The sequence below is a fragment of the Periplaneta americana genome, chromosome 8 (genome assembly GCF_040183065.1).
Source record: "Periplaneta americana isolate PAMFEO1 chromosome 8, P.americana_PAMFEO1_priV1, whole genome shotgun sequence".
Lineage (NCBI taxonomy): Eukaryota > Metazoa > Arthropoda > Insecta > Blattodea > Blattidae > Periplaneta > Periplaneta americana.
In genome coordinates, this window is record NC_091124.1 from 136,193,288 (window position 1) to 136,220,901 (window position 27,614).

A 27,614-nucleotide genomic window follows, 5' to 3' on the forward strand; every position below is an offset into this window, starting at 1 on the left:
TCATAAGATGTCATAAGGTCACACACGTGGGTAATCGTATCTCTATTGGCTCCATGTTACAGTACAAACAATAACATTGATACACATATGTTTAGACTACCCTAGTTACAAAATTAGACCACTGTTAATCTCCTGGTCTTTTAATCTCTCCATACAGGAAATAACAAATGCAGGAGAGCGAATGGTTTTTAAACTGACGTTATAACGATAATATTATATATCTACTTCGCTCTAATAGATGACGCAAAAGTAAGCACATTCCTTTCACGGTTGATCTCCTGGTTGGAGAACAGTATTTCAATTTGATATGAGTTTTCAATAACTAAAACTAATTATTATTTTATAGAATTTCAGGTTTCTTTGTAGATGGTATAGTCTGCCGAAAGATCTTGATTGTTTGAAATTTAAATCGTCAGAATTCCCAGTCCTGATTGCTACAGTTAAGAAGTCAGTGTGCTGTGTTTTTATTGACGTAATTTTCAATGTTGGATTTGTTCAGCAAATATTTCTTTACTGAAATAGTTAAAAGTATACACAGTAAATATAAATATTTCAGTGTACAATGATAAAACAAGGGACTTTGTTTAGTTTTCTTAAAATGAAAAAACGTATTAGGAGTCAATATAAAGTGCATATATTTCATGTAATGAAGAAAATTCTCAATTGGCTTTAAGTGAAAGTAAAATCTGTGAACATATAATTCCATTTGTGTTACTTTCATCTAGCGCTGTTATTAGTAAGTCAATGAATAAAACGGTTGAACACGAAATCAAATATAAAAAATGTTGGTAAACTAGAAATATGATTGGTTGTATTTCGATTGTACTCGAAGTGGTTTTTTTTTTTTTTACCTGTGTGAAATGCATTTTAATAATGATATCGAAGCTCTTAAAACAGGTGGAGTATTCATATCAATGTCCTTCAAAAACTTTAGAAAAGAGACTGGAAGACGCATCCCTCTAATTTATTAGGTGATTACTACTTCTGGACCGACTAAATTTAGGCGATTTATGTAAAAACATACTTAATACCGATTTTATGGAACAATTTACACAGAAGGAGAATTCATATTAACCATGTTTCACATTTAATGATTTACTAACGTTCTTTTAAAGTTAATGTCTATATTAACATTTAATAGTAGGCATCTATACTAATAATAAATCTGTAACCAAAATTTTTCAGGTAATTTTCGCTTTTCCAAAAATAATTGGTGTTAACATGTATGACCATGTATTGTGGGTCCCTATCACCACGGCATGGCGCGTCCTCAGGTTGCGGATAGAGGAGACGGCCTCCAGATATGGAGGGTAGCTGCGAATATATTGAATAAGCAGTCGTGGACAGCCGATAAGGGGTGGTCCTCCAGCTTGGGGGTTGGGCGAAGGGCTAACAACCCATCACCGTAAAAAACAGCTTGTTACGTATCCCTATAATAAGCCTCGGAATAGGACTGATTCTCTGGCACGACCACAGCAAAGGAATAAGGATTTGAGATTTGGCACTTGGAACGTAACTAGTCTTTATAGAACAGGAGGGGTAACATTAGTAGCAAAAGAACTAGCTATATATAGAATAGACTTCGTAGGAGTACAAGAGGTTAGGTTAGATGGGAATGGCATATCACAAATAGGAGATTACTTGTTGTATTATGGGGAAGGAAACAATAATCACCAATTAGGAACAGGATTCTTTGTTCATAAAAGAATAAAATCAGCAGTAAAAAAGGTCGAATTTATCAGTGACAGGTTATCATATTTAGTACTTAAGGGTAGATGGTGCGACATCATAGTTATAAATGCTCACGCCCCTACAGAAGAGAAAGACGACCATTTAAAGAATAGCTTCTATGAGGAATTGGAACATACTTTTGATCAGTTCCCTAGATATCACATGAAAATTTTATTGGGGGATTTCAATGCTAAAGTAGGACGGGAGGATATTTTTAGACCAACTATTGGAAAAGAGAGCCTACACGCAATTAGTAGTGACAATGGAGTTAGATTAGTCAACTTTGCCACATCGAAAAATTTAATTGTCAAAAGTACAACATTCCCCCATAAGGATATACATAAATATACTTGGACTTCTCCAGATGGATTGACACACAACCAAATAGATCACATCTTGATAGATAAAAGGAGACATACTAGTATAGTAGATATTCGAACTTTCAGGGGTGCAGACTGTAATTCTGACCATTATTTGGTGATTGGAGAATTAAGAGAAAGATTATCAGTAGCCAAGCGAGTAGAGCCACAAGTTAATATTACTAAATTCAATATTTTGAAATTAAAGGACGAGGAAGCTAAGCAAAATTATCAGGTCGAAATTTCGAATAGGTTTGCCACTTTAGAAAGTTCCGACGAAGTTGAGAAAGAATTAGATGTTAATAGCGTGTGGGAAAATATCAAAGATAGTATCAAAATTGCAGCTGAACAGAGCATAGGTTATGAAACTAAGAAAAAGAAATCGTGGTTTGATGAAGATTGTTGCATGGTAGTAGATAGAAGGAAACAGGCAAAATTGAAATTCTTACAGGATCCAGTTGAGGAGAAGAGAGATAATTATTTCAATGAAAGACGGGAAGCAAGTCGTACACTTAGGAATAAAAAGAGAGGTTACTTGAAGGAAAAACTGAATGAGGTAGAAACAAATAGTAAGAATAAAAACATTCGAGATTTATATAAGGGTATAAAGGAATTTAAGAACGGATATCAGCCAAGGGTAAACGTGATCAAGGATGAGAATGGTGACTTGCTTGCAGACTCTCCATCAATCCTAAACAGATGGAAAAACTATTTTGCGCAACTACTAAATGTACATAGGCCAAACAGAAATGATCGGGACGAAATTGAAATACAAACTGCTGAGCCATTTATACCCGAACCCACGCTTTCAGAAGTCGAAATTGCGATAGAAAATCTGAAAAAGTACAAGTCTCCAGGTATCGATCAAATTCCAGCAGAATTAATACAAGAGGGTGGGAGTGCATTATATAGCGAAATTTATAAACTTGTACTTGCTATTTGGGAAAAGGAAATTGTACCAGAACAATGGAAGGAGTCCATAATTGTACCTATTTTTAAAAAGGGGGACAAAACCAACTGTGGTAACTTTCGAGGAATATCACTTTTGTTGACGTCGTACAAAATGTTGTCCAATATTCTTTTGAGAAGATTAACTCCGTACGTAGATGAAATTATTGGAGATCATCAGTGCGGTTTTCGGCGTAATAGATCGACTATTGATCAGATTTTTTGTATTCGACAGATAATGGAGAAAAAATGGGAGTATAAGCGTACAGTACATCAGTTATTCATAGATTTCAAAAAGGCTTATGACTCAGTTAAGAGGGAAGTATTATATGATATTCTTATTGAATTTGGTATTCCCAAGAAACTAGTTCGATTAATTAAAATGTGTCTCAGTGAAACATACAGCAGAGTCCGTATAGGTCAGTTTCTATCTGATGCTTTTCCAATTCACTGCGGGCTAAAGCAGGGAGATGCACTATCACCTTTACTTTTTAAATTCGCTCTAGAATATGCCATTAGGAAAGTTCAGGATAACACAGAGGGTTTGGAATTGAACGGGTTACATCAGCTTCTTGTCTATGCGGATGACGTGAATATGTTAGGAGAAAATACACAAACGATTAGGGAAAACACGGAAATTTTACTTGAAGCAAGTAGAGCGATCGGTTTGGAAGTAAATCCCGAAAAGACAAAGTATATGATTATGTCTCGTGACCAGAATATTGTACGAAATGGAAATATAAAAATTGGAGATTTAACCTTCGAAGAGGTGGAAAAATTCAAATATCTTGGAGCAACAGTAACAAATATAAATGACACTCGGGAGGAAATTAAACGCAGAATAAATATGGGAAATGCGTGTTACTATTCGGTTGAGAAGCTCTTATCATCCTGTCTGCTGTCCAAAAATCTGAAAGTTAGAATTTATAAAACAGTTATATTACCGGTTGTTCTGTATGGTTGTGAAACTTGGACTCTCACTCTGAGAGAGGAACATAGGTTCAGGGTGTTTGAGAATAAGGTGCTAAGGAAAATATTTGGGGCTAAGCGGGATGAAGTTACAGGAGAATGGAGAAAGTTACGCAACACAGAACTGCACGCATTGTATTCTTCACCTGACATAATTAGGAACATTAAATCCAGACGTTTGAGATGGGCAGGGCATGTAGCACGTATGGGCGAATCCAGAAATGCATATAGAGTGTTAGTTGGGAGACCGGAGGGAAAAAGACCTTTAGGGAGGCCGAGACGTAGATGGGAGGATAATATTAAAATGGATTTGAGGGAGGTGGGGTATGATGATAGAGACTGGATTAATCTTGCACAGGATAGGGACCGCTGGCGGGCTTATGTGAGGGCGGCAATGAACCTTCGGGTTCCTTAAAAGCCATTTGTAAGTAAGTAAGTAAGTTAACATGTATGATTAATCATCCTGAGACCGAAAATCGCTTTTTAGACATTTTTGTTTTTATGTCTGTCTGGATGTTTGTTACCTTTTCACGCGATAATGGCTAGACGAATTTGGATGAAAATTGGAATATAAATTAAGTTCTTTGTAACTTAGATTTTAGGCTGTATGGCATTCAAAATACTTTATTTAAGGGAGCCTGAATTAAATAAATCGAAATATCTCGCTTATTATTCATTTTTGTGAAGAATGTTACATAAAAATGTTTCTTTAAAAATTATTTCCGATAAGTTTTTATTCTATGCACAATTTTGATAGGACTGATAATTAAGGATATGAAGCCTGCAATTCCAAAACTAAGTCAATTTTTTTTAAATTGAGATAATGTCGGTTTCGTCATCTACCTATCCGCAATAGGAACAGAAGTCTCTCAACGCTTCTCCCGGCACCACAATTGCGCTTCATCTTCACTTTTAACAATGCTCAGCTTAGTTAAGACAACCACATACGGCAGTCATTTCGATAGCTATGAATATATACATTTTAAAATACCCGCTCAACCATCCCGCTGGAACATTGCAAACTAGCGCGGAACGTTCGTAATGTCTCGTAAGTTATTTTGGTACGACATGTAAGACGGCTGAAAGTGCAGGAAGAGAAGTTTCTCAATCCTCGTTGAACCAAAAATTTTACCAGGTGGATTATAAACAACAAATCCTTTACTTATTTCCTGAAAGTGCGAAGCTTATAGATATCAAGAAGAAGGAGTACTCCTGAGGCAGTTTCTAGAAAATACTGCACAAATTGTTAAAAGGTTGTAAACAGTAAAGAAGTGTTACAACCTTTTTGCATGGGAAAGTTAATATTTTGTTCAATTTCTAAAAATTCAGCATTATTAAATGTTATTCCATTCCTCTATATTGTTACACTAGCACTATGTAGTCCAAATAAAAAAAAAAATAAAACATCTGTCAATAAAATGTTGCCAAAATAGCTTTTTGTCTTTCCTAAAAAAATAGGTTTTGCCTGTTACAATCTTTTTGCCCGCAGGTATTCAATTGTTGAAAAGTTGAGTTTCTTTTTATTTAATATGTAATAAGTAAGTTCTGAAAAGAAAAGCTTATACACTTTTGAGTGTTTTCTTAATGAACAAAATTGTGTAATATTATTTATTTCTGCTCCTTGTATCCTTACTGCTTAGAGAAGAACAAATTGAGCTATATCTTACAAAAGAATTTCGGAGTATACTAAATAAGTGGTTGACAAGAAATGGACTTAAACTAAACACGAATAAAAGCACTATGATTCCTCATTCTTGGATACATTCTTTTAACACTTGTATTAATTACTGAACAAGTAATAACTGCTTTACTGTAGTAAATTACCTGGTTGACTAGTTTCGACGTGGTGTGCTTAAAGTTTTAGTCTGGGTGTTTCTGGTTTGATTTTGTTTTAGTTGTTTTTGTTGTTGGGTAATATATGTTTGTTTTGGTTTATTGTGTTTTTTTTTATGTTATGATATTGTGTGTGACTAGGCTCGAAGAATGACGCACACTACGTCAAAACTAGTCAGTCAAGTAATTTACCATAATATTAACACAGTAAAGCAGTTACAACTTGACTATAATTACATTTAAACCCCAATTTAAACCTAATAGCAATGCAATATTAAGCTGTATTTCGACACTCCCATCGAAACTTCTGAGGGACTCTTGAGTAGGTCCTATTGTTTTTGACAATACTATTTTTAAACTGGAGGGATTCGAAATAACATATGCACTATAATAATTATCCCACAAAAAAAATAAAGCCTGTTTTGATCTGTCATGTCAATCAAAGTATCAAGCTTAAAGATAAGAAATACTGTTTACTACAGTTAGGACCTACATCCATACTATAATATCTTCTGGTATAATAATTTTGCAAATTGTAGAAATTGAGAAACAATTTTAAAAACATCCGAATCATATTAGATCATTTTGTACGCAGTCTTGCAGGTCCTATTAAAAAAACTTAAGAGTATTAACATTACCCTCAGAAAATTTGTTGGTACTCTTTTCGCACGTGGATGACAATTTTGTTCAGTTATTACTGTAGATCAGCGTTTCCCAAGGTGCAGGTCGCGACCTCCAGGAGGGGTCTGTAAGAGGTTGAGAGGGGTCAAGAGATGATTTACAAAATAAGTAAAAATTTGTATTAACATAAACAACATTAAACTAAGAATAAAAATGTTTCAGTAGTTATAAAATAAAAAAATAATTAATGCGATTAATGTGCCTGTTTTTTAGAAAGTAGTTTCCCAAATCTGGACTAAGCATTCCATACACATATTGATATCATTTTAAAGGTCAAGAAAATGTATCACTTTTGTTTTGATGGTGATCATAAACGAGAAACTTACTATTTTGCATAAATATGAGATTGCATATGTTTAAAAATTTAAGAATTACTTATTTTTGCAAGCTCGAAGTATTCTTACATTCTTTTGATCCAAAATTGGCCTAACTCTGCGAAAAAAGTATAATTTAAACATTCCATCTGAAGGTGCATAATTGAATGAGATTTTCCTTCATAGTTTCTGAAATTTCAGCCAGTTGAACGCGACTGTCTAAAAACGGATTCACTATCTTTGTAATTGTAATTATTTTGAGTTTCTTCCGGAATGTACTCAATAAGTTGTTCATTAAAATTGTGGAAACTTACCTGTAGTTTCATGTACGGAAAAAACACAGTATTTGCCTATCATATGTAGCAAAATTTTTCATGAGCTCTTTAATACACTGGAATGAATCAAAATATATTTTGATCAAATTATATTGGTCAGAAAACAAGTTTCTTTGTAAACCCGTTAATTTTATCCCTGGCTGTCATGATTTTAATATCTTGGTCTTTCAAACTATAGACTAATATTATTCAAAACACGTTCAGTCCATTTTTATGAAAGGACTGGACTAATAGTCTTTTATTCATCGTACGATGAAAGAGTAATGGAACGGAAAAAAATTCCGTCCGGCGCCGGGATTTGAACCCGGGTTTTCAGCTCTACGTGCTGATGCTTTATCCACTAAGCCACACCGGATACCACCCGGCGTCGGACAGAATCGTCTCAGATTAAGCTCCAACTCTTGGGTTCCCTCTAGTGGCCGCCCTCTGCGCTACGTCATAGATGTCTATGAACGTAGGACCGAAGTCCACACATGTGCTGAGGTGCACTCGTTATGAGTGACTAGTTGGCCGGGATCCGACGGAATAAGCGCCGTCTTAAATCACGAAGTGATTTACGCATATCATATATATTATTTTAATGTACCGAAGTACATATGATATTTCCATGCAGATATTCTGCGTCATCATAGGATGAAAGAGTAATGGAACGGAGAAAAATTCCGTCCGGCGCCGGGATTTGAACCCGGGTTTTCAGCTCTACGTGCTGATGCTTTATCCACTAAGCCACACCGAATACAACCCCGGCGTCGGACAGAATCGTCTCAGATTAAGCTCCAACTCTTGGGTTCCCTCTAGTGGCCGCCCTCTGCACTACGTCATAGATGTCTATGAACGTAGGACCGAAGTTCCATTTTCAAATTTATATATTATATATTAAACCAAGGACCTATCTTATCTATACATGAATTCATATACTCGTAGCAAGCTTTTCGAAAATAAATAAAAGAAATGTAATAAATCTTACATATACACTGCATCCTTTTCACTTATTATAATAAGACATTGCAATAAATTAAGATATTATGTTATATTTGACTGACTGTTTAATTTTTCTTTGAGTTGTGAAAAAAATGCCAAATAGGCTACTGGTTATCCTGTATTAGTAATAGTAAATTATGTAGTATTTTAGTGTGTGTAAATATATTTTAATTAGACTTTAGAATTGCATTAAATTAGGAAGTTAGCAATGCCGGACGGTGTGTTTGAAAGTTGAGGAGGCCAAGACGTGACTGATGAAAGGTTGCATTTTACGAGTATTAAAAATATAGGGCCTGTCACGTACCTCATTACATTATTAGCCTACATACTTGTACAACAAATTCACTGAAGATCCTCTTCACAAACCGATCAATTAGGTCACAACATACTGAACATCTACTACTAAAATGAACTAGAGACAAATCCACATTTATGTCTAAACTATCAATATATTTAATGTACTGTACAAAAAATATATCGTAACACAAAAGAAAAAATAACAATAACACCCGCAAACAAGAGAAAAATCTACCAACATAAAAATTTTATGCAGGGAAAGAAAACTAACAATACATGACGCGATTTTCTAAAGCTAAGAAGAAAGAAAGAGAGAGAGATTAGGAGAGAGAAAGAGAGAGCTTCCCAACATAGAACATAGCCGAAAGCAGCCAAGATAGCATGACACTTGTCAGCGGTGTGGGATTTCTCCGTATTCGCCTCCGCTAGCGAGTTCTAGTTAGGTTTAAACACTCCACTAACTACTCTCTTTCCAGCTAAAGATTGAAGTAAATGTAAATAAATGCACGTGGCTTAATGATTCCTGATTGGCTATTGAACGCACAACGCCTCCAAGCTCATGCTTGTCATCTTCTTCCTCACATTAAAATAGTTCCTTCTAAAATAATAAAATATATAATATACATGGAGTATGGGTAAATTAAACATGCTTATAAGAACACTTTCTTACGATTTAAACAATATGTTTATATTAGTAGTTTCAGATATTGCATGATAAATCATTGTAACGTATATTATGGTAACGCGCATGCGTAATAGGCATTAAGTTCCTCCCAAGGTGACCTGTAGCTTCACAGAGCGCATCAGCACAGCTGATAACCAAAGAGTTTGTAATATATAACTAGAGACACCAACGGCGCTAGTTTCGCGTACAAAATTGAACCGCTGTTCTGCCGCCATTAAAGGGAGTTGAAGCTTCGCCGGGAGTGCGAGCAGTTCATGCTTATTGAGGAATACGAATAAATATAAGTACATTTGAAGGAAAATAATAAGAAAATGGTGAAATACTGCGCCGCAAATAATTCTCCGAACATACCTACTATTGTAGGATGCTCTGGAAAGCATGCATATCTTAATATTTGGAATAATGTTCCAAATGCAGTTCCTCCTTTGAATGTGTTTACAGAATGTCGGAATATTTCTTGGATAAAGTTTTTCCAGAAACACATTAATCAGGTTTATAAGGTTGATTTCAACAATGTATGTAAGGGTTAGATGCCATCACATTACAGTGGATTATAATAGCAGAGTGCATAAGAAAATCCTCAGACTATATCTGTATGAAACTGTTTTGTATCACAATAAATGAATTAATCATGTAATTTCCGTTTTGTACAGCATGTACTTCTAGTTCTTGGTTGTATTAAATGCAAAGAAATTAGTGAAAATATAGCTGATGGCCTACCTAGGCCTATTATTACCACTACTACTAACTAGGTCTCACTACTACTAGGCCTACTAATTTCACCAAAACTAGGACTACTACTACTACTACTACTACTACTACTACTAGACCTACTATTACCACTACTACTAGGCCTACTATTGACACAAAAACTAGACCTACTACTATCACTACTACTACACTTACTATACCACTACTACTACTCCTACTATTACCACTACTACTACGCCTACTATTACCACTACTACTACGCCTACTATTACCACTACTACTACGCCTACTATTACCACTACTAAGATAGTAGGCCTATTATTACCACTACTACTAGGTCTATTATTACCACTATTACCAGGCCTATTATTACCACTACTACTAGGCCTATTATTACCACTACTACTAGGTCTACTATTACCACTACTACTACGCCTACTAATATTACCAAAACTAGGCCTCCTATTACCATTACTACTAGGCCTATTATTGCCACAACTACTAGGCCTATTATTACCACTACTACTAGGCCTATTATTACCACTACTACTAGGCCTACTATTACCACTACTACTAGGCCTACTATTACCGCTACTAATTGTATTAAAAAGTCTGTACTGACCTCAAACCTGGTGGTCATTAACTACACAATGAATAGATTGTTTTATGATAAAATTTATTCTCATTATATTTTAAATCAGTTTCCAGAATTTTTATGATCTCATATTTCACCACTAAATATTTTCAAAGCACCATATACCTTCCTCTTTCTTTGCATGAAAGGACTGAAATATAGATCATTTTAAATATTACAGTAAATATCCATTATTGTGTCCTTAAAACAATACTAGTAATACTGAAAATTAATGTTGACATTGCCGTTATTCAATATTTCGCACACTTATCCCGAGTGTATATGGGTGATTTAATTTACTTTTTAGAATATCTCCAAAGATGAATCATTATAGTACTTTAATAAATATAGCGCTCCTCTGCATTCATGTTTATTTCATCACGACTCATCCTTTGTAAAAGATGTTTAAACAGTGTCTATCACCAGGCTACATCAATGTATTATGGTACTGTTTTCGAATTTCGCTCCGCAAACACTCCCTTTAATGGCGGATGCTAGCCGATTCAATTTGTGACATTTTTCTTGCCTGCCACTCACGGGTATGTGTCTCTAGTAAGTATTACAAACTCTTTGCTGATAACACAGTGCGAGAGTCAGTGTTGCCAACCTCAAAGATATGTCTATAGAATTAAAGAAATTTTCCGCTCTTCAAAGAATAACATTTAATTACGAATCTACAAAAGAAGAAAATCCACGAGTCCCAGTAGAGAAATAATGAACTCTTCCATATCAATGCGCATATATCTAACTAATGAAAATTCTTCGATATCCCTGTGTTATTGAATCACCGTGTCTGTCAGCACAAAATTCGTCTCCCCCCCCTCCCTGCCTCTAGCGCGTGTGCGTTTCGAGAACGATCACATGAGAGATGCATGCCTTGATCACGTGAAAGATGCCTTTGTGAATCCCCTACTTCGTCTTTCTCGCACCATCTGAGGTCGAGGTCAATGTCTCAGTCACAACAGTTTGTTCGTGGCAGACGGCAGTGATTTTTGTATTGTATTGTAGTAGCCTATTGTTAAAGCAGTCAGTATACGAAGCTTGTGTTATAGTGTTGTGGTTGTGTCGGATATGGAGGGGATATAGCCGCTATCAAGAAACGGTTAATGGTATACGAGTTCACACACTGATGTAAGTAGAATCTAATAACATTTTAACTTTATTAAAATCATGCAAGAATTGTTATTAACTTTCTGTGAACATTTTACGGGGTAGTTTAATGAATGTGTTGAAATGTGTCTGCAATATATCAGATGATGGCTGCCCTGCGTGTTCACTTGCTGAAAATAATGCGCTCTGGTGGCTGCTTTGGTAACTAGCTTGCGATTGCGGAGTAATACCACAGTCTAATACATACAGTCACGAAACTTCAATACTTTTTCTGCCAACATTCGCGACACTAGCGCCCAAGCGGCAGGCAAGGCACTGGTCATAGTCTCGTTCAGCCAGCATATGCTTTAAAGGGATGAGAGATGTTATAATAACGTTTTAATCATGCATCGGAATAAAGGCAATGTGTGCAATGACGAAAATTGCAGTAACAAGTTTAAATCTCCGAATTTGTCGTTCTTCAGATTCCCTAAAGACCAAGAGAAAATCATTACTCAGTCATAACCAATAATCCACGTTGAAGGTAGCCTACGTATTGTATTCTATAAAACATTTATTAGTTATGTTACCTATTTGTATGTCAGGAAGGAGAGTTTAAATAAAACCAAAGTAAATACCTGTTACAGTATATTAATTTTTTTGCAGAAATCATATGTGTAAATGTGTAACCATTCCGATTTTGGATAATGTATCTTAAGTTTTTAATGCAAGTAATTCCATAATTTTTGTATTCGTCTTTTTTTCTTTATATTTTTCAAAAGTTGAACGTTATATTGCATTCAAGTAGGGATCATGATGTTAATTTTTCAAGAATTCATGGATTATTGTAATCCTTTTGCAAAATATTCACTTCTTGAATAAATCCAGACTGTGCCGATAAATTTCTGATGTGTTGGTGTAGATTCATGTGGCAGACGTATTAAGTTCTCAACAGCCTTTTTAAATTTAATATAAAAAGCAATCTTTTCTGTAACAATTTGCATGACTGTTATTGGTGTTGATTTTATATTCCCAGTGATTATTTGAGCCGTTCAGAGCAGAAGTGGTGTAAGTCAAAATTAGGTAATGAGGTTTAAAGTAAATATTCTGTAAAATACAGCGCAAAGTAGCAATTAATATATCCTTCGTGCTATTCACTGACTACTAATAGTTTAAATAAATTCAATATTAACTGCTACATTGCGCTGTATTTTAAATAACGTTTACTTTAACCCTCATTACTCATTTTGACTTACACCACTTCTGCTCTGAAAATAAAATTAGGCCTAGATTTTCTGAGTTAATTGAAGTCACAATTTTTTCAACAAAATTGTGTGTTCATTTATTTGTTCTTACCTACGTCATATTAACAGTAAGGACATGTAAATTACGTATTATATAAGTAGGATAAGTTAAAATTAAGCTTATGTGTGAAAACTGGAAATGTAATGTAAAATGCGGTAAACTTGCCATAAACATTTAAACCATAATATCAGCACTATTTGCCACTCAAAATAATAAAGGAAATACCGGTTCTTAAGAAATGAAAAATAATGAACTTCATAAATCAATGTCTGTCATATTAAGGTTTAAATCTTCCCCTTTTTATTTTCAAGTTTACCTCAGCGGCCGAGTTTGCCCCAATTTGCGGTATGGAAAATAGTTACTTTCTCAGGAAATAGGGAGAGGAATTCACCACGCAATGTACCTTACGAGATATGCCCTAAAATTTTGAAGCTATTAATTTTGACTCTTCTCACAGGAAATATAGAGTTCCAATGATTCATAAATATATTTAGGAATGAATTTAATTAACCATTCACGTACGAACAATTATATTATTTCAAACCATGATACGTGAACAGGACCATGATTCAGTTGTAAGGAGCAGAAAGAATTACGTTTATTCCCAGCTTCTGAAACTTGTAGATTAACTGCGTGTGAAATTCTTCTAGGATTCTAAAGTAAAATTAATAAGAATCATATACACTTATACTGTATAGCATAAAAATATAAAACAAATTACGCAAAACCCGTTTTCTGATATGTTATCATGTGTCGTGTGCACACTTTTAACTTGCCTGCCGCTAGAGGGCTACTGTCGCGCCAGCTGTCAAATGTTGGCATATTTTATACGTATGAGTTGCGTGACTGTAAGTATTAGACTGTGGTAATACATTTCGGTTTTGTTTACGTTTACTTCAATCTTTAGTTGAAAATAGTATAGCTATCGTACTAGTTGAACTCCTGTCGTGATGGTTACCAGGGAGGAGACTCATATAGTTGTCTCCGCTGTCCCGCTTTGCCTTAAACACTGCAGTCTGCTCGATGTCGATTGTACAGGTTACAGCGCTATCGATTTTCTTCTGTACGAATTATTTGTACTGTCTATAGCAAACAGGCATCATGAACTGAATGTGGTCGGTTTGACGTAACTTACATCTTACTCGTATTGAATAGTAAAATTAATATAAGAGCAAATATGTCCGTATTTGCTATAATTCTTAATTTAGCTGGAATGAATACTGAAAATTATATTCTGGTAAAACACTAGGGTATGCATGGCCTGCCTTGCCTCCCCTGAAAATCCTCAGCTGGAAGTTAGTCTGCTAATTTTTGTACTATTAGAGAATAATTTATTGCTGTGTGCTATTTTGAAAGTCGATGGACATTGAAAAATATAACTTGTCAACGCATAGGCCTAATTTTTCACAAGCTGATGAACTAAGTAAAAAGTATTGTTTGGCCATATCTCGCCAAGGGGATGCGTGTTTGAGAATTTTCCTAAATTTCTTCATAAATAAGGGTTATAAAAGAATAGTATCCTAACAGAAGTGAGAAAATATGGTACCAATTCTGCAAAGAGAAATAAACCAGAACCAGCTGAAGAAGATAGTTTAAAAGCAAATTTTAATTGAAAAAAAAAATAGACTTTCGGGAGTCGAAAATTTAAATTCATTAAAGAACATTGAAAATCTGTTTACCGATGCAACTGTCATTTAACATGTCACCAACAATCTCAAATAACACTATAATATGCTTGACACATTCATTATTTTCGTACACATAGTGTTGATAGTTGATAGCCGTCCCAACCAGGGTTTAATAATCGGCCTCCTAATCAATTCTAAATGAATATTTATACTTACTTACTTACAAATGGCTTTTAAGGAACCCGAAGGTTCATTGCCGCCCTCACATAAGCCCGCCAGCGGTCCCTATCCTGTGCAAGATTAATCCAGTCTCTATCATCATACCCCACCTCCCTCAAATCCATTTTAATATTATCCTCCCATCTACGTCTCGGCCTCCCTAAAGGTCTTTTTCCCTCCGGTCTCCCAACTAACACTCTATATGCATTTCTGGATTCGCCCATACGTGCTACATGCCCTGCCCATCTCAAACGTCTGGATTTAATGTTCCTAATTATGTCAGGTGAAGAATACAATGCGTGCAGTTCTGTGTTGCGTAACTTTCTCCATTCTCCTGTAACTTCATCCCGCTTAGCCCCAAATATTTTCCTTAGCACCTTATTCTCAAACACCCTGAACCTATGTTCCTCTCTCAGAGTGAGAGTCCAAGTTTCACAACCATACAGAACAACCGGTAATATAACTGTTTTATAAATTCTAACTTTCAGATTTTTGGACAGCAGACAGGATGATAAGAGCTTCTCAACCGAATAATAACACGCATTTCCCATATTTATTCTGCGTTTAATTTCCTCCCGAGTGTCATTTATATTTGTTACTGTTGCTCCAAGATATTTGAATTTTTCCACCTCTTCGAAGGTTAAATCTCCAATTTTTATATTTCCATTTCGTACAATATTCTGGTCACGAGACATAATCATATACTTTGTCTTTTCGGGATTTACTTCCAAACCGATCGCTCTACTTGCTTCAAGTAAAATTTCCGTGTTTTCCCTAATCGTTTGTGTATTTTCTCCTAACATATTCACGTCATCCGCATAGACAAGAAGCTGATGTAACCCGTTCAATTCCAAACCCTCTGTGTTATCCTGAACTTTTCTAATGGCATATTCTAGCGCGAAGTTAAAAAGTAAAGGTGATAGTGCATCCCCCTGCTTTAGCCCGCAGTGAATTGGAAAAGCATCAGATAGAAACTGACCTACACGGACTCTGCTGTATGTTTCACTGAGACACATTTTAATTAATCGAACTAGTTTCTTGGGAATACCAAATTCAATAAGAATATCATATAATACTTCCCTCTTAACCGAGTCATAAGCCTTTTTGAAATCTATGAATAACTGATGTACTGTACCCTTATACTCCCATTTTTTTTCCATTATCTGTCGAATACAAAAAATCTGATCAATAGTCGATCTATTACGCCGAAAACCGCACTGATGATCCCCAATAATTTCATCTACGTACGGAGTTAATCTTCTCAAAAGAATATTGGACAAAATTTTGTACGACGTCAACAAAAGTGATATTCCTCGAAAGTTACCACAGTTGGTTTTGTCCCCCTTTTTAAAAATAGGTACAATTATAGACTCCTTCCATTGTTCTGGTACAATTTCTTTGTCCCAAATAGCAAGTACAAGTTTATAAATTTGGCTATACTTAATTCAATTTTTTCTTTAATAGAAACCCTAGTTAGTTAGGCTATCATTGAGAAATTTATTGGAAATGTAACGAACAATTTAGGCTACAAGACAAATTACATTTTATAAAGAATATAAGTGATGATTAATTATGCTAATCGATGACTTCAGTGCAGTGGAGGATATCATGTCCAGGATGCTGTCAGGAACTTTTAATTTTCGGAAGACTTCTAAGAACAATTAGTCAAACACTTTTCTCGATACACAATTTAGTAATAGAATTAAACTTCATTTTATAGTACGTTGTCGCGAATTTAGCGGCAGAAATTGTAATGACAGTTTTCGATCCAGTCGTGCTCCGCGTATATACCGGTTTGTATGTATTACGTAAGCAGTGAGTGTGACGAAGTTGAAGATATTTACGATACAACAACGTGTTCTTTTTCGGTTGAGAATGCTATTAGAGAAGGCGGAAAGTACATGGAGAAAATTAAACAACTACTTATAGAGGAGTTTCCAAACTCCAAATTCTACGATTCGATAAACAAAATCCAGGAGACCGCGTCTGTACGTCCATGATGCTGCAGAGAGTGGTAAACCACCTGTGTTAAGGATACCCATGAGTGAAAAATGTGTATCACAAAAGAAAAAAAAATTCCACAAGTCAAATTAATAACATTACACAGAAACTTGATAGCAAAATAAAGAACCATATGCATGGGGGATGTTCTGATCAAAAATCAAAACATTTAAAATCAAATTACAACGCAGGGGGCATTTTGTAGCGTAGTTATAAAAAATAGTAAATATTTTATTACTCAGAATCTATTTGCCCTAGGAGGATGCAACTGTGTCAGTTTTTTATTGCAATCAATGAATATGTGTGGTAAAAAGTTCATAAGGATTGACTGAATAGTTTCGGATTTACAAATTTCACTCATGGGTATCCTTAACAGAAGAGAAGTTCTCACAGTCAGATATATCTGATAGATGTTTAAAAGTTCAACAAAACCATGTAGGAAACTAGCTCGACAGAAAAACATGAAACAGAGAAGAATAACTTCATTTATATGCTTACAAAATTATGGTAGTACATAGATTGAAACCTGCTAACCACGAGAAGCGTATACATTATTGCGAATGGTTTCAGAGAATAACTCGGCACCATGGTGTTGAAATATATAGAATATCATTTTACGGACGAAGCCTCTTTTCACCAGTCGGATTATGTTAATTCCTACAATACCAAATTTGATCATCTAAAAATCCGCATGCAGTGAAAGAAACTGAACTACATCCAGAGAAAACAGGCGTGTAATGTATTATATCGCGACCCTGAATTATTTGCCAATTTTTAGATATATTTTATTATTCCGATATTTAGTTTCTGTTATTGGACAATTAAACGAATAAGATCTACTACTGTAGAGTGGGTCGGGGGAAGATGCCTGACTTTTTCTTTGATTGAAAGTTTAAGATACTGTTCATTTAGTTTTGAATTTCATATTGAAATATCAAAGCCTGGAAGGTATTTTGAAAGTATATTTTTGGTACAAAACAGAAAACATTAATTACCTTGTTTATAGATATAGGTTTTCTTCTTGCCTGCACTGTAGGCATCTTTCTCCGATAGTCGGGTAAGATGGCAAATGCAATTAACACATTTACAGGTATATGTATTTTACCTGAACTTGGTTTGATACATGTATAGAACAAAATTGACTTAATCTAAAGCTCATGGACACTTTTTCACTCGTTTATCACTACTTAGCAACACAGACATTGCACATATTTTATTTCCGTGTGCAAGTCTTGTGAAATCACTTCTTGCACACAATGAATTCAATCCAGTGCATTTTTTGTCATCATTCTTTTTTAGGCCGTGTTTAAGGGTACGGTAAGGAATCCCGTATGCTTCCGATGCTCTAAATTCATTTCATACTCTCTGTTACTGTATAACATGTTCCATCGCAAGTTGAAGACTGTCCTCAATCCACTGACTTCTATCGGAGGATCTTACGTAATATTTACACATTCGCTACAATAAAACAAGAAAATAAAACTCTTGCAACAAGTTGTCATTTTACCACGAAAAAAGTGATCATCTTCCCAAAGTATCGGGTAAGATGCCTAGTGCTGTGACGCAACGTAAGATGGCGGATCAAGGTCGTTGGTTGTTAACAATACAAACTTTAGAACCTTTACTACAATATCCATTACAGGGGTTTGAGAGTTATTACGAATTCAAGGATGTATTAAAATTTTAACATACCTTTTCTGTTATTTTATAGCAGAAAAATGAGCTGTTTTCTTGCAAAATGAGTTACCTTCCACTCCACAGACATTCAACTGTCTCAGTGATGGTGAAGACGTGCGCGTGGCGTTCTCTCTTGGAAGAATGTGAAACTACAAAGAAATAACCATCTTCCCCCGATAGTCATCTCCCCCCGATTCACTGTAATGTTTTTTTTCAACAAGACATTTTCGCAGTGGCGTATGCTGGTTTAAGGGCCTGGGCTACCACTGACCCTATTATTACACAAAATATATTTTAAAATCCCTATAATACAATTCCTTACCTATTTATATGTGAATTCCAGACGTCTTGATTGGGACGAAAATACTTTGATGACTTCGTCATTGAAATTACAGTTGGGCCGCTTGCGAAGTTACCTGTAGAAATGACTTTTCAATGGACATCAGTGCCAAGCCGGATAAACGTTCTTGTGTATGAGTTGATCTACAGTAGGATTTTATTCTCTTCAACGCAGAAAATGTTCTTTCTACCGTTGCTGACGTAGCTGGTATTGTCACAATTAATGTTGCCAATTTAAGGACTTCAGGAATAACTTGATTCAGCTGGTTTTCATATATGGCAGATAATATTTCATGGATAGGTTTGTTCGAAAAATAAAAGATTTCTGCTGAATATATTACACTTAATTCATTTTTCAAACGCACTTGATCAAAGTGACTGTTATAGGACTGAAATAATTTGTTCAGTGCCTCATTCGGGAAGTTTTCTCTATAAGCAGAAAATTTTTGAGAATTTAGAAGATGTGTGAACTGAAGCTTTCCATAATCAGAAAATCTGTCAGTAATTTCCATGTGCATACGATCTAGTATGCTGTAGTACAGCTGCCTGTATTTCAATTCATCATCTCCTTTTCTTCGCTTTAATGGTGGTTCCATTGTATTGGCTGAAGAATTTTCATTTTCCATATTACTCGATATGGACGGAAACCCACTACGTCTGAACTCGGAATATAGTATTTTTTAACTTCGATACCTCTTGCAAGCAGTATGCTATGTCTAGACTTTTTGTCTGAAGAATATTGTAGAGCACATCTATATGTGCGAACACTCTAGCATAGACTTCAAGAAGAAATATATTCTGAAACTGTGTAAAAAAAATACAAATATCCTTGAGCCTGCACAATTACATCATCATCCCAGTTTTCTTCAGAGTCATTACAAATGATATTTTCAAAAAAGCAGTCAGTTGTTCTCTGTATTCCTTCACTGTATTTACAAGCCGAGATGTAAAATCCCATCTAGTTGGTTCTACTTTTGGGAGTTTCTGTTTCATAAATTCCTTGAGTTTTTCTGATCTTTTAGGAGATGATGAGAAAAAATGCAGCTAAACCCGACAGTGTTTTGAAAAAAATGCGGCATTCTGGAATGGATGAAGTAGTTTGTTGCAAAACTAAATTGAGAACATGGCTGTAACAATGGACAAATAGTGCTTGAGGATACTTTTCTTGAACTTTTGTTTTTAAGCCATTAATATTTCCCGCCATAACTGAAACACCATCGTATGTCTGTGCAATAAAGTTATTGCCGACATTGTATTCTGCTATAACACCTTCCACATGCTGAAACAAAGCAGCAGCAATTTTGTCCGAACTGACATTTGTGAATCCTATAAACCGTTCTTGAACATTGGCAGTACTATCGACGTATCTTAAAATAGTGGACAATTGACTCTGATTAGAGCAGTCACTTGTTTCATCAACAACAATGGCCACAAAAGGTGTTTCTTCTATTTCAGATTTTATGTTCTTTATCACTTATAGCAAATATTAAGTCATTCTGAATTGCAGGATAAGTACCACGAAATACTGTTGAACTCTCAAGATGATTGGCCAGTATATGGTCAAATTCACTTAAGGAACTTAAATATTCAATATAATTTCCTCTATTGTCTGATTCCACACTCTCATTATGACCCCGAAAAGCTAATTCTTGTTTTCCTAGAAAGCAGACTGCGTTAATAAGACGCAGTAAAATCTCCCGATTTTTTTTCACAAGATCATTGTGTTGATTGATGTGTAGAGCTTTTTGCTTATCTAGCTGTAAATCAATTCTTGTCTTCCCAAAGTTTGCAAAGTTCATGCTACTACAAATATGAGCTTTGGATTTGTCGTGTTTTAGGACTGCCGTTCGAAGGGATTTCATTTTAGAAAATCCCTCTTGTGACCACACATTAGTTTCGCGGGCTAAATAACAAACATGGCCAGCAAAATAGTTTAGACAGTTTAGAACTACCACACAACCAATTCCACTTACCATATGATGTTGAAGTGAAATGGCGTGTGTATTCACGCTGTTTTTCTTTTACGTCCATGGACAAATTTAACTCAGGAGTTGGTCTTTCCATTTTCACAATTTCAACCTTTCTCGTTGTATGTACGACGGTTAAAAGGCACTTTTAATAAAGCTTCTATTACACAGATTTTCAACACAAACCTCTCCAGAAACTTGTTCTGCCATATTTTTCACAATATCACTTAATTGGGAAATTAAAAACTTAATAATTAACAATTAATATAACTCTTAGACACTCGAACAAATCATACATTTAAAATACTGCACTGCAAGAACGCAATCACATTGATGAGCTAGCGTACTAAGCGTATTGTTGCTTCGCTCCTGCGAAGAAACCGATCACGAGAGCGGCAACTCACCCGGCCTACATTGCACGATGGAAACAGAAGGGTGAGGGGGACGGGCAGTTGTGCGACAGAACAGCGTTAGCGGTACGGTCACAGGCTACCCCTCGTAGCAGCGGTTTCTCCAGCGATGCCGCCTTGACAACTTGTTTCTTTTCGAGAGCAGAGAGCGCATATAAATCTAACGATTACCTTAATTTTAATTACTGTGGTAAAACTAATAATACAAAATTATTACATTATGTTATATTATAAACTGTTTCTTTTGTAATTTCCTTGTGCTACCGCCGTTAGCCCCGGTAGTCCGCAAAATACGCCCCTGCATTTTCGGAGTGAGGATAATTTCGCAAGGACTATAGCCTCCGAGAGCCCATATTTGTTTCTCCCCTATTATTTCTTTTGTAATGCTATTAAGTCAACTGTATATCTAGAAAATCCTAAAACAATTGATGATCTAAACTTGGCAATAAGTAATTACACACATTCATTGATAAAATAATATTATATTTATGTAACTAGTTCCTGAAACGGATGTTTAGTGGACAAGTATTGATCATGGATAAATATTTATCCATGTATTGATGTTTAAGGACGAAGCGTATGCTGAGTCCGTAATATCATACGAGGCTGATGGAGGTACTTGTTACATAGAATAGTCCAGTGTTCCGCAACCTTTTTCTATTCACGGCACACCCTAGACGGGCCTAGTCTCAACACGGCACACCAAAATGTTTAATCCCCTCAAAAACAACCTCTGATGTGGCTCTCTTAATATAATAGGATCAACTTAATAATAATAATAATAATAATAATAATAATAATAATAATAATAATAATAATACTTACTTACTTACTGGCTTTTAAGGAACCCGGAGGTTCATTGCCGCCCTCACATAAGCCCGCCATTGGTCTCTATCCTGAGCAAAATTAATCCATTCTCTATCATCATATCCCACCTCCCTAAAATCCATTTTAATATTATCTTCTCATCTACGTCTCGGCCTCCCTAAAGGTCTTTTTCCCTCCGGCCTCCCAACTAACACTCTATATGAATTTCTGGATTCGCACATACGTGCTACATGCCCTGCCCATCTCAAACGTCTGGATTTAATATTCCTAATTATGTCAGGTGAAGAATACAATGCGTGTAGTTCTGTGTTGTTACAGAAACACAGTTTCCTCTTTGATGTTTTAATTTCAGTTAACATCGAGAAGCCCAGTTCACACATATATGTGACTGAAGATGGCAACAACATATAACTGCCACCTCGGAGATAGCCGGGTATTCACTCCTTATTGACAACCAAAATGTTGGATGGCCATCCAAATGATCATCCTATTAGTCAAAATTTTTTCTCACGCCGCCTTCTAGCGAAATTTTAAATATGGAAAAATCATGTAGAAAAATTTCTTGAAAAATCCTCTGCTAAGGGTAATCTGACAGTTTTATTGAAACTGTACGTGACATTAAGAGAGTTTAGTAACTCAGACATACCGTCTGCGAAAATTGTAAACATTTAAAAAAATATCAGAGAGGGAAAGGTTATTGTCAGTTATTATAACAAATACCGTAAAGTTGTGAAGTTATTAATTATTATTATAAGAAATGGGAAGCTTCAAATCTGGCGACAATTCCTAGTCAGGTCAGTCAGCTTCTGACAAAGTGGCAGGCAATAAAGTAATAAAATATGTTCCGAAAGGTCTAGGTATGGTACACAAAACATACTGCAAGTGTTACAAAGAAACCACACCATAGCCGGCGCAGCAGTAGAGGCGAGAATATAGAAATTAATATATCAATTAGCAAATAACGATACAACAAAAATGTTGAGTAAATAAATTATATTATTTTAATTTCTTTGACGATATAAAATTCGCGACATGTAATAAAGAATAAACAAGTACAATCTTACTTAAAATAGAAAATTATATTACTTTAATTTTAATTTTATTTTATTAATTTCTTACAATAATAGGGTCCATACCTGTGGAGTAACGGTCAGCGCGTGTGGCCGCGAAACCAGGTGGCCCGGGTTCGAATCCCGGTCGGGACAAGTTATCTGGTTGACGTTTTTTTCCAGGGTTTTCCCTCAACCCAATACAAGCAAATGCTGGGTAACTTTCGGTGCTGGACCCTGGACTCATTTCACCGGCATTATCACCTTCATTTCATTCAGACGCTAAATAACCTGAGATGTTGATACAGCGTCGTAAAATAACCCAATAAAATAAAAAATAAATACAATAATAGATAAAAGTTCGCGCCACACCTTTCACCTTATGGAGGCCTACTAGTGTGCCGCGTCACACCGGTTGCGGAACACTGGAATAGTCCGTAAAGTGGTTTATAAAACTATTATTAAACTAAAATTTAATCTTATTTTCAATATTTTATTGACATTTGCACACCATGGCCTTCTATTTATTTATAAGTATTAGAATGGCATGTTTCCGATATAAATTTTACAAAGGCGACTACTTGAATAATGTGTTGTCGCGGTTACGACATATTCGATCCGTGAAGAGTTGTCATGAGGACTTCATTGGACTGATTTCTATAATAATTCATTTCACGGACTGTTATCTGTCTCTAAAGTAACCACTTTATGGACCGAGTACCATGTGTTGAAAGTGTTTTATAAGAAAATAAAACGCGCAGTATGCCTTCAGCAGAATGGGGGACATTTTTAGCATAATCTTTGAATGGGTAAGTTAATTTGGCCTATTATTATTATTATTATTATTATTATTATTATTATTATTATTATTATGAAGTAGAAATTATATTAGTGGGTATGCTGAGTATGCCCACTTTCTTTCCAGGGTATGTCCGAGCGACCGAGCATTCTCGTAGTCGGCGCATAAAGGCGTTTCATGCAACCAAATTATTCCATAGACCCCTTTTACTTATTTAATCGGCATGTTTCTGTTCACATTGATAATAAAGAAAGTAGTGTAATCTTTACAGCAACAGTCTTCAACCTGATTCTGTGTAAGCCCCAAAACGTGTCTTTTTTGTTGTTATTAACTTTTCACATCATAGGGAAGAGGTGGTTTTGTATAAAATGTTTTACATGTGGAGTTATTTTTTAAGTAGCCACTGGTATACCTCTAGCGGTTGAGTGTTTGCATGCTCATCCATAGCTGTACTAGAACGTGGATTCGATTCCCGCTTGGGTTGAGTACCTTGTTTTGATTTTTCAGAGATTTTTCCCAACTGTAGGAGGAATGTCAGGTACTCCTTTGGCGAATCCTCGACTTCAACTCGCCAAATATCTTTTCGCTACGACCAATTTCATCGACGCTGAATAACCTAGTAGTTGATTCAGCGTTATTAAATAACGAATTAAAAATATGTTATGTAACGATAACTCCATCGTTTTCCAGCCAATCCATTGAGGAATTTTCGTTTTTTTTTGTTATACAGAGTCTGGCAGAATGATCTCTCCGATTAGAAACATAAATAACAAGAGCAACATAGGTCCTATTCAAAATGTTATTTTACCATCTTACAGAAGAATGTTTGCCATTTTGACATTACTTTGTTTTAAAGATAATATCGTCCAAGTGATTGCCCTCAAGAGCTACATACTCTTCAAACAGTGACTGTGCGTCTTTACCAGGGTACGAATTAAGATTTCTGATGAGGGGGGATAGAATCCTAGATAGAGAATACCATACATAAAATTATTATTATCTTAATTCGATACGACTCAACGCTTGATCGCACTGAGTTGCTTGTCTTGAAACTTGATTATAATAATAATTATATCCATGAGCAGGCTTGAGATAAAATGTGTAATTCCTAAGCTATTGATTGTTGTCAGCTTGCCGGTGATGATAATACGTCAATATTATTTTCTTTACTTTCTTTAAACTGTACTTTATAAAGTACACTTGTATTAAAACAATTATATTTTGTGAGGGGGATAGAAGTTATCCCGGGCAGAGATGTTAATATGAATTTATGAGAGGGGGATAACGTTCCAATAGGGAAAAATTCCCTCATCCCCCCGTTAATTCGTACCAGGTCTTTCCTCGAAAAAGCATGGGTTTATTAGGCCTATTCCAAATTGTGCATCAGCACACCAAACAGTATGGAGAGGTTGCTGATGCATTTCTCGAGAGTTTTCTGGGACCAATATGTAATGTTTTGTTTGTAATAATAATAATAATAATAATAATAATAATAATAATAATAATAATAATAATTGTCGTTGATGTTGTTGTAATCTAAATTTTCTTATTATGACAGTTAAAGCTATTTCTTGTAAATTACAGCAGTTTTTGCTTTGAAAGGTGTGCATTTTAAAAGTATTCTCCTCAACCCAATAATCAAAATGTTTTCTTTCCTTGTGAACTTATCACACTCCGATCCGATAGACAGGCTTGACAATAGTACAACATACGAGTATAACTTGTGAAGATTGGAAGGTTTTATTTATGCTCAATTTAGCGAAATAATTTATATAATACGCCTTTACTCTTTTATATAAATATTAATGTTTTTACTAGAAAAGAGAAAACTTTATTTAACTTAGAAAGTTGCGTATTCTTATTCGATAGACGAGTTATTTTCATGTTTAATTTTTCACTTTTGCATCAGTACAAAACCATATTAAGAACTGGGAAGACTGACTGCAATAAAGAGAGAGAGCTGATTTCTTAATGCATTTAGTTTGGTGTCTTGTGTTGGAATCATTATCGATAAGCTTTTAGTAAAATCTAGAAGAACTGATCGTCATGATAGTGCGTCGCGTGTAGCAGAGCTGCGTTACAGTTTGCAATAATGGTGCTTCTGTTAGTTTCAGTTAATTCCACTGAAATCTGTACTAAATTAGAAAAAGTAGTAAGTGCAGAACTTTTCATAAACATTGGATAAATTCATACTCGTTGATACTGTATGACGAAAAAGAGGACACGGTTTTTTGCTCGTTGTGCAAGTCGATCTGTGATGACAATAAATCGTTTTCAAATACAATTTCAACAAATAAGTAAAGATGAGTTCAAGAATTGGTCCCCCGCTCTAAGCTGCAATGCACACAGAGAAGACGTTCACAGGACATGGCTCGGACGTCGGGCGGAAACATGACGCGGACATGACGTGAGAAAAGCATACTGAAGAGTCAAAAGTCCTTGCGACACTTGCGCGTCGCACAGCTTTCGTAATGTCTTCTTCAGAAGATGAGGATACCCTGGCTGTCGTACAACTCTCTAATAGTTCAAACACTGAGAAGATTTTGGGTTCATCCTTTGTGGTTGAAAAAACGAAGAAATATATCATATTGGATGTGATGAAGGAATTAAACATATATTCGGACCGTTTCCAGACTTTTTATAGAATATCCCATCAATGCTTCTATACCATATTACACAAATTAATGGACAGCCTTAAAAAAGCTATAAATTGGAGACAGCCTATTTGTCCAGAGGAGAGGATTTTGATAACATTGAGGTAAACTAAACAAAACCCTTAATTTCCAGATATTTTATTTTTATATTACATAATACAGGAAACGTTTGAAAACCCATTTAAGGGAGATGATGGATGAAATTCCTATTTTCTAGAATTGTTTGGTTAGAGGTGTAAATTTTTAAACAAAACATTATATTAGGCTACTATAAGAATTGACATATTTATGTTACTATCAGCCTAATATTTATTTTTACTTACTCCATTCTTTTGACAAAAGAAAGTTGCATATCTCAGAATGTATCTCCTTCTACAAATTACTGTTCTCCAACCAGGAGATCAACCGTGAAAGGAATATGCTTACTATTGCGTCATCTATTGGAGCGAAGTAGATAGATAATATTATCGTTATAACGTCAGTTTAAAAAACCATGCGCTCTCCTGCATATGTTATTTCCTGTATGGAGAGATTAAAAGACCAGGAGATTAACAGTGATCTAATTTTGTAACTACGGTAGTATCAATATGTGTGTATCAATGTTATTGTTTGTGCTGTGAGAGCTAGCCAATACAGATACGAGTACCCACGTGTGTGACCTTATGACATCTTATAGCATCAACATTCATTCACAGCATTACCCCGCTTCGTCTCAGTCCCCAAAGACTTTCTCGTGGTTGGAGTACAGTACAAGTCTCATACCATATTTTTTTGCAGCATCTCTGAACTCCTAGGAAGAAATAAAGTATTCTAAGGAGTAAACTTCCACACCTCTTAATCGAGATTTGTTTTGTTGTTTATAACTTAAAAATTCACTTAAGTTGAAACTATTTTCTGTCATATTCTCCCTCATAGAAATCAGTGCCTCGTTTTTTGACTGACCTGAAGCAATGCTGTTTGCAGACGATGTTGATAAAGTGGCATATGTTGGAGTTGCGTTGACTGATTCCAAACTTATGACGTCACACCTTGATGGAGCGATCACTTCCCTGCTAGGAGAACCGTTGTCCGTGGAGTAGTTAGAAACATTTTGCTCAAGAATTTGTTCTGCTAATTGCAGTTTTAAATTTCAGTTTTTGAAGACAAATTCATGGCTTTCACGTCTGGTAAA

General features: G+C 35.4%; 1 protein-coding gene across 1 annotated transcript in view; it reads left to right on the forward strand.

Annotated features, from left to right (window-relative positions):
• The first annotated feature begins 11,492 nt into the window (after window positions 1-11,492).
• Window positions 11,493-27,614, forward strand: part of LOC138705080 (putative inorganic phosphate cotransporter) — a 230,356-nt gene continuing 214,234 nt past the window's right edge. Inside the window, exon 1 of the mRNA XM_069833695.1 lies at window positions 11,493-11,609. The gene's annotated coding sequence lies outside the window, so the exon portion shown is untranslated. The remainder of the gene's footprint in view (window positions 11,610-27,614) is intronic.